The sequence below is a fragment of the Phalacrocorax carbo genome, chromosome Z, assembly GCF_963921805.1.
Source record: "Phalacrocorax carbo chromosome Z, bPhaCar2.1, whole genome shotgun sequence".
In the NCBI taxonomy this organism is placed as follows: domain Eukaryota; kingdom Metazoa; phylum Chordata; class Aves; order Suliformes; family Phalacrocoracidae; genus Phalacrocorax; species Phalacrocorax carbo.
Window position 1 is genome coordinate 63638658 of NC_087548.1, and position 7992 is coordinate 63646649.

The following is a 7992-nucleotide window of genomic DNA, read 5'->3' on the forward strand; positions in this document are numbered from 1 at the left end:
GGGTGACACTCTTGTGGGTGTTTGCTACAGGCCACCTGATCAGGAAGAGGAAGTTGATGAAGCCTTCCACAGACAGATGGAAGTAGCCCCACAATCACAGGCCCTGGTTCTCATGGGGGACTTCAACCACCCCAATATTTGCTGGAACAGCAACACGGCAAGCCATGCACAATCCAGAAGGTTCCTGCAGAGCATTGAGGACAACTTTGTGATACAGGTGGTGGAGAAGCCAACGAGGCAAGATGTGCTGCTTGACCTTATCCTAACAAATGAGGAAGGGCTGGTTGAGGATGTGAGAGTTGGAGGCAGCCTTGGCTGCAGTGACCATGAAATGGTGGAGCTCAGGATTCTGCGTGGTAGAAGCAGGGCAACAAGTTGGATTACAACCTTGGACTTCAAGAGGGCCAACTTTGGCCTCTTCAGAGACCTGCTAGGAGGAATCCCATGGGCTAGAGCTCTGGAAGACAGGTGAGGTCCAAGAGAGCTGGACAGTATTCAAGGACCACTTCCTCTGAGCTCAAGATCGGTGCATCCCCAGGAGGAAGAAGTCAGGCAGAGGAGCCAGGAGACCTGCATGGATGAGCAAAGAGCTTCTAGAGAAACTTAAATGGAAGAGGGAGGCTCACAGTATGTGGGAAAAGGGACTGGCCACTTGGGAGGAATACAGGAATGTTGCCAGGGTATGTAGAGATGCGATGAGGAAGGCCAAGGCCCGCCTGGAATTAAATCTGGCAACAGGTGTCAAATATAACAGGAAAGGCTTCTTTCAATACACCAGCAGTAAAAGGAAGACTGGGGATACAGTGGGCCCACTGCTGAACAAGGAAGGGGCCCTGGTGACGCAGGATGCAGAGAAGGTGGAGTTACTGAATGCCTTCTTTGCCTCAGTCTTTACTGTCTGGCCCTCAGGCATCCCAGTCCTGAGAGAAGAGAGGGCAAATCTGGAGAAAGGAAGACTTACCATCAGTTGAGAAGGATTAGGTCAGAGATCACTTAGGCAAACTGAGTCGTTGCAAATCCATGGGCCCTGATGGGATGCACCTGTGAGTGCTGAGGGAGCTGGCAGATGTTCTTGCTGAGCCGCTCTCCATCATCTCTGAAAGGTCGTGGAGGACAGAAGAGATGCCCGAGGACTGGAGGAAAGCAAATCTCACTCCAGTCTTCAGAAAGGGCAAGAAGGAGGATGTGGAGAACTATAAGCCAGTCAGCCTCACCTCCAGCCCTGGAAAGGTGATGGAGCAGTTCATCCTGGAGGTCATCTCCAGGCATGTAGAGGACAAGAAGGTTATCAGAAGTAGTAAACATGGATACACCAAGGGAAGATCATGCCTGACAAACCTGATAGCCTTCTGTGATGGTATGACTGGCCGGGTCGATGATGGGAGAGCAGTGGATGTTGCCTATCTTGACTTCAGTAAGATGTTCAACACTGTCTCCCATAGCATCCTCACAGGCAAGCTAAGGAAGTGTGGGCTGGATGAGTGGACAGTGAGGTGGACTGAGAACTGGCTCAGCAACAGAACTCAGAGGGTCGTGATCAACGGGGCAGAGTCTGGTTGGAGGCCCATAACTAGCAGTGTTCCCTTGGGGCCTGTGCTGGGTCCTGTCCTGTTCAACACATTCACCAATGACCTGGATGACGGGATAGAGCATAACCTCAGCAAGTTATGATACCAAGCTGGGAGGAGTGGCTGATACACCAGCAGGCTGTGCTGCCATCCAACGAGACCTGGGCAGGCTGGAGAGCTGGGCCCAGGGGAACCTGATGAAATTCAACACGAGCAAGTGCAAGGTCCTGCTCCTGGGGAGGAACAACGCTATGCACCAGTACAGGCTGGGGGCTGAACTACTGGAAAGTGCCTCTGTTGAGAAGGACCTGGGAGTGCTGGTGGACAAGCTGACCATGAGGCAGCACTGTGCCCTTGTGGCCAAGAAGGCCAACAGTATCCTGGGGTGCATTAAAAGGAGTGTGGACAACAGGTCGAGAGAGGTTATCCTCCCCCTCTACTCTGCCGTGGTGAGACCACATCTGCAGTCCTGTGTCCAGTTTTGGGCCCCCCAGTTCAAGAAGGACAGGGACCTTCTTCAGCAAGTCAGCGGAGAGCTACGAGGATGATCAGGGGACTGGAGCATCTCCTTTATGAGGAAAGGCTGAGAGACCTGGGTTTGTTCAGCCTGGAGAAGAGAAGACTGAGGCTGGGTTTCCTAAATACCTATAAATATCTAAAGGGTGGGTGTCCGGACGATGGGACTAGGCTCTTTTCAGCGGTGCCCAGAGACAGGTTGGGGGCAATGGGCACAAACTGGAACACAGGGAGTTCTACCTCAATACGAGAAAAAAAACTTCTTTCCTGTGAGGGTGCCAGAGCAGTGGCACAGGCTGCCCAGGGAGGGTGTGGAGTCTCCTTCCCTGGAGACATTCAAAACCCGCCTGGACACATTCCTGTGCCCCCTGCTCTGGGTGTGCCTGCTCAAGCACAGGGGTTGAACAAGATGATCTCCAGAGGTCCCTTCCAACCCCTACCACTCTGATTCTGTGTGACTGCTTCTGCCGTTACAGGCACCATGTGGGTCTGCTAACTCTTAACATAGTTAAAGATGTATCACGAATTAGACTAATGTGTCTTTCTTGCTGAGGCTGAGGAGAAATATGGAAGAAATGCAACCTTTATGTGTCTTCAGTAAGACGATGACATGGTGTTTTTGTAATTTAAGAAATAATGCCAGCATAGGCTTCAAGCACTAAAGACGGACACTATACAGAAGCTAGTAAGTGAAAACAAAGAGCAGGAATAATAATTGGTAAATCCATGTCAGTATTCCTTGGGGACACAATGATTTTGTCCAAGATGAAAATGAAGTTTTATTTTATTCTAATCCACTCCTTTGGAGCTGTGCTTTTGCAGGCACAGCACAATAATGCAGCGTACTTCTGTGAGGGATTAAGATAATTTCCTCTTTTCTCAGATGCCAGATTTTATAACATTACAGGCTTCTAAGTAAGCAAATCAGGGTTATGAGAACATTACATCAATCCCTCAACATTGTCCAGGACTATAATCCATGTTTTTAAATACAAAAGAGAGAAATATTTTGTGGAGGGCAAAAAGGCATGTTACACTTTTTCATGGCACAAATGTGTCCAGTATTTATTGTGTACGTTTCAACAATTTGGGTGATTAGACTTTTGGCACAGTGCTGATGCCTGATTGAAGCATGAAGTGCAAAAGAGCTGAGGTGGTTATGAACTAAGGACAGAAGGAATCTGATTGCCCTTTTTTCAGTAGAAACTAACCTTGGAGGTTCAAGCAGAAATGTAAAACATTTTCAAAAAGCTTTTGATTATTCATGCTTCTTCAAGTAAACAATTTTACATAAAATAATGAACTCCTCTAGCTAAAAGATAGGGCAGAAGAAAAATTCCTATTTTAGTATTTCTTTTCTCCCTCTCACCCCCTGTCCATAGATATGATAGTGGTCAACTTAAAAATGCAGATCTACACCAGAAACATAGTCACATGTCGTTTTTCCAGATGAAAGATAGATACAGTGATTTCCCTAGAGAAGGGATTTCCAAACCAGTCTACCATGAATTTGCTTGAGACAAGAGCCAGCAAACACAGTAATGGAAGAGGCCACTTGTGCTGCATCTGCCAGACATTATCAGCTCACTCCAAAACTACACGTGGATGTGTCACAGAAGAGCACAGTCCTCAAGGAGCATGTGTGAAAATGCTCCTATAGCTCTTTAACAGCTACCCAGTACAACTTGGAATGTCATAACAAGGGATGCAGTCTTTCTATTGCAATCCTATGTCTTTCATAAAGCGGTGAGAGCTGAGTCAATATATCCACATGACCCACAGTAACAAAGGCTCTATGGCTCCCATGAAATCTTCTTTCATACAGTTGTTTATAGGCTGCAAACAACCATGGGATGCTGGACCAAGCTTGGGAACTCGCTCCACTGAGCTCTGTGCAAGACACCCAATAACAAGACAGCTTCTGTCTCTGAAAACGCCACAGTGTAAGTTATGAAAAAAATCACCAGCTGGATGACACAAGCAGGCTGTCAGTGCCTCTCTTGCACTGCTGCCACCCCAGCCAGCACTCCACTATCTGGGCAGTGGAGGTGCTTCGCTCCACGAAGCTGATGTGGGTCAGGAAGCAGAACAGACACGTGCACAAGTCATGTACCAGCTTGTTTCCAGTTGCCTCACAGGAGTCCCTGAGCATCAAAACACATGCATTACTGACCACCTTCTTCACCAGTACTCTGTCACTTTATGTTCTCACAGCATCACTTAAATCTGATTCACATTATCCATATCTTTGTTTTGCCCATTTTACTCCACCACTAGTCACTGCAGAAAATGAGAACTGACTGTACTTAATGCTGAAGATATAATGATATGACAGGCCCTTCCTCATTTAACAGGGATCACAGGCAATTTAGTGATACGCCTTAAGCTAAGCTTTAAGTAGCTCTTCTGGTTTTAAAAGCCAGGGTAGATACAATAGCCTCATAAAATTAATTCCGTGACCCCTTTTGAGTGCTACTAAGGCCACAAATATAAATGGCAGAAAACAAACCAGGTGGTTTATGTTGCTGGGGAGGGCTGTCCTCCACGGGACAGCCCATCTCCTAGCAGATCGGGTCCTGAATTGATAGTGCTCAGATCTGCATATTAAATTAAACCATTTTCAGTTTACTGTGCTATTATACCAAGCTGAAGACTGCAACGATTGGAGACTCATCTGTGAGTTGAACCCCTTTCCTGCACGAGAGCCAGGTCCCATCAGAGGGCAGGGAGGGTGATGGCTGGGGTGGCAGCAGCACCTCATGCCTGATTTCCACCTGCTACCACATACCTATTAGAGCCCTAAGTGAACCCAGTCGAAGCTCAGCTGTACACAGTATTTGACACTCCATAACAGGTGTATATCTACCCTTCTGATAAAGCTAGTAGTGCCCATACACTGTTATACCTGGTCCACAGGTCAAAAGCTCCACATAAAGCAATATTTGATTTTGCTTCAAGGACAGGCTTGAGCACAGACAATCCATCAGCCCCTTCTGAACAGTCCCACTGCTCAGGATTTCATCAGTGTCTCCTTGCATAACTCAGTTTCAGCCTGCCTGCTTCTTTCATTCACATGGATCAGCACATTCCCACATATGCCATCTAGTACCAGAGACTCCAGGTACTCAAGTAACTATTTTAATAAACTTAAAACTCATGGAAGGCTCCCATGGGCTGCCTAAATTACACTTAAGCACAAATGTTTTTCATCTATGAGTTCTGCTGCTCCTGTACTCTCATTTTGCTATCTCAGCTGGCCAGCCCTCTAGCACATGTACAGATAGATCTGCAGATTTCTGGTCCCATAATAAAGCATTACACACAGAGACATCACTCTCTGTGTGCCTTGTTCAGCCAATATTTTTGCATTTTATGTTATTTTTAATGCCTAAAACTTATGGGCATTTTTGATGCAGCAAGTTTGCTCTCACAGAATCACAGACAGCAGGGGTTGGAAGGGACCTCTGGAGGTCATCTTGTCCAACCCCTGTGCTTGAGCAGGGACACCCAGAGCAGGGGGCACAGGAATGTGTCCAGGCGGGTTTTGAATGTCTCCAGGGAAGGAGACTCCACAGCATCCCTGGGCAGCCTGTGCCACTGCTCTGGCACCCTCACAGGAAAGGAGTTTTTCCTCATATTCAGGTTGAACTGATACCTGATGCTGTCTTCAAAAGAACATACGGCCTCCTCTAATTGGATCAACATAGCTAAGTTTGAAATACTTGCAATACTTTACAAGTAAGGGAGTCTGGAGGCACTGTAACCTTGAAGAGAAGAAATAAGGGAAATGTACTAGAAGAAGCTGGTTTAGTATCAGTAAGAATTGTGTAAGCAAGCCAAAAATGAACCGAGAGTGCCCAAAGACTGAGTTCAACCAGTGGACATGGTAAGGAAGACTATCAAGGACCACCAGAGGACCCCGGAAGAACACCAAAGAACATGAATGTGCATGTGTTAAGGACATTTACGTATATTGATGAGTTCAAAGAATAGCATGAATATGGTACTAATTTCCTAGAAAATTAATGAATATGTATATTTTGATTGCATATAACCCCTGTAGTAGAGCAACTCGGCATGCACACATGCACACATGTGATCCCCTGTACGCCCAGCGCTGCAATAAAGAATGGCTGCTTTCTGAAACTACAGACTGAGATTTAGAGGGTTCTTATATTTGCCAGTTTACGGTATCAGACCTTCCTGTGTTCCACCTTGTGCTCATTGCCCCTTGTCCTGTCGTTGGGCACTGCTGAAAAGAGTCCAGTCCCATCCTCTTGACGCCCAGCCTTCAGGTATTATAAGTATTGGTGAGATTCCCCCTCAGTCTTCTCCAGGCTGAACAAACCCAGGTCTCTCAGCCTTTCCTCCTAAGGCAGATGGTCCGGCCCCCTGATCATCTTGGTAGCTCTCTGCTGGACTTGCTCGAGCAGTTCCCCATCTTTCTTGAACTGGGGTGCCCAGAACTGAATGCAGCACTCCTCTTACAGCTGTAGTTTTTCCTGCTTAAAGATATGTAAGGCATCTTCCTTATTAGCAATAAGTATATTTGTGTGTGTGTGTGTGTACATATATATAAACAGCCTCCAGGCTGATTCTGTCCTGGCTCTGTTTATAAAGAAGTGCAAAAGGTCTGTAAAGAACTTTGTCCCTAAGGTTACCCTTCACTTTTTGCTTCAATTTAGAGATCTTACCTTACCAAGTGCACTATCACTACAAGACACCTCCAGGCATTACCTTTTTACATGACCAAAGTTGTCGCACAGTTAAAACCACACACATTAAAAATACATTCTACTGTCCCAGGTCTACAGCAGTCATTGCACTTGCACACAGTTTATGTTGCTACTGGTCATCTTTCACTGCCAGATGCCAATACCTTATAAGGGAAGGGAAAAGCATGTGTTCTGCTGTACAGTGAACTGCTGCTATTCGCATGCCTCGGCAGAGGAACACAGTAGTAAAATCAATGACCCCACATGGTTATCCACACTGACTTGCCCTGTTTGGAGTTACAGACTGGCATATATTAATCCTGTTAACTGCACCAGAGCACAAAAATAGGAGGCACAGCTCTGTCAGAGTTCTTCTAAACATCTTGGGAAGAGACAGTGTGGGGACAGCATAGGTGAAAGTCTGAGTGAGGGATCTTGGATTCACCGTTATTTCTGCTGCCGTAAAACCAAACTCCAAGAAAATGCATAAGTCTGAACTTGCACAAACTTTATTTTGGTTTGAGGTCGCAATCAAGAGCAAAAATATATTGTATGATAAAAAGCCCTTCATGCTGTCTCAAAACAAAAACGCTTTTCTATTTGTCAACATTCACTGTTTAGCTCAATATATAACATACTTTCTTATTACTCATATTGTTTCCTGAATGCTAGGCAGTGCTAAATGTCATAATTTCTTAAAGTGTAGTTATATTTGTATTTCCATAATTAAAAGGTTTGGCTTCCATTTTCAACTCCAGATACTAACATTTAAGAGGAAATTAAAAAACAACACAATTTCTAAGGACTTCACCATCTGGCATTGAATAAGGCATTTATTTCAATACACTGCGGATAGACTTTTATCAAACAAATGGGAAACAGAAAAACTAAAATCAGAAAAATAGCACAAGCATTCCTTTAAACAGTATTTTTAAATTCCTAAAATTTTCTTTAGTGTAGCCATCCTTCCATAGCTTAAGTAGCCAGAACAAGGATGAAAATGCAAGCTGTAAAACATAATGAAATCCTTATCTTCTAATACCTGCATTTTAGCCAGCTGTTCTCATATGTTTTGCTGTACTCAACCAGATCCTCAAGGAAGAGATGCCAGGCCAGTGTTCATGAAGACTCCATAACAGCTGCCTATATACATCGATATAATAGTTATGCACATCTAGAAGTAAAGAAAGTGC